General features: G+C 44.0%; 1 protein-coding gene across 1 annotated transcript in view; it reads left to right on the top strand.

Annotated features, from left to right (window-relative positions):
• The first annotated feature begins 614 nt into the window (after positions 1 to 614).
• rnaset2 (ribonuclease T2) overlaps positions 615 to 844 on the top strand; it is an 8,014-nt gene continuing 7,784 nt past the window's right edge. Inside the window, exon 1 of the mRNA XM_080543809.1 lies at positions 615 to 710. The gene's annotated coding sequence lies outside the window, so the exon portion shown is untranslated. The remainder of the gene's footprint in view (positions 711 to 844) is intronic.

Genomic DNA, 844 nt, shown 5'->3' with positions numbered 1-844 from the left:
ATCCTAGGACAGTGTGTTAACATCACAGGAGGACAGTGTGTTAACATCCTAGGACAGTGTGTTAACATCCTAGGACAGTGTGTTAACATCCTAGGACAGTGTGTTAACATCCTAGAACAGTGTGTTAACATCCTAGGACAGTGTGTTAACATCCTAGAACAGTGTGTTAACATCACAGGACAGTGTGTTAACATCCTAGGACAGTGTGTTAACATCCTAGGACAGTGTGTTAACATCAGGACAGTGTGTTAACATCCTAGGACAGTGTGTTAACATTACAGGACAGTGTATTAACATCACAGACAGGACAGTGTGTTAACATCACAGGACAGTGTGTTAACATTACAGACAGGAGGACAGTGTGTTAACATCCTAGGACAGTGTGTTAACATCACAGGAGGACAGTGTGTTAACATCCTAGGACAGTGTGTTAATATCACAGGACAGTGTGTTAACATCCTAGGACAGTGTGTTAACATCACAGGACAGTGTGTTAACATTACAGGACAGTATTATGGGTAATGCAGTTGCCTGGGTTACTGCGTCCTCGCGGCAGCCTCGAGACGGTAATAGGCGTCACGTGACATGACCTTCCTTTCACGTGACTTCCGTGTCCGTGACGACACAGCGCAGCTCGGCTGTGAACAGTTCAGTGTTTACATCCAGATATCGGGGGGATCAAAGTCATTCTTTATAAGTCACGTCGTCAGGTAAGAAATGTTTTCGTGAACAACTAATGTAACTAATATGATGTATGAGTCTGATGATCTGGGATTCAATCGAACCGGTGGCGAATGATCGAGTCTTTGTTTACAAAGGAAGTGGAAGTGGACTTAGGAGAACT

The sequence above is a fragment of the Nansenia antarctica genome (genome assembly GCF_963989245.1).
Source record: "Nansenia antarctica genome assembly, chromosome: 1".
Lineage (NCBI taxonomy): Eukaryota > Metazoa > Chordata > Actinopteri > Argentiniformes > Microstomatidae > Nansenia > Nansenia antarctica.
This window is presented reverse-complemented; position numbering and strand designations above follow the sequence as displayed.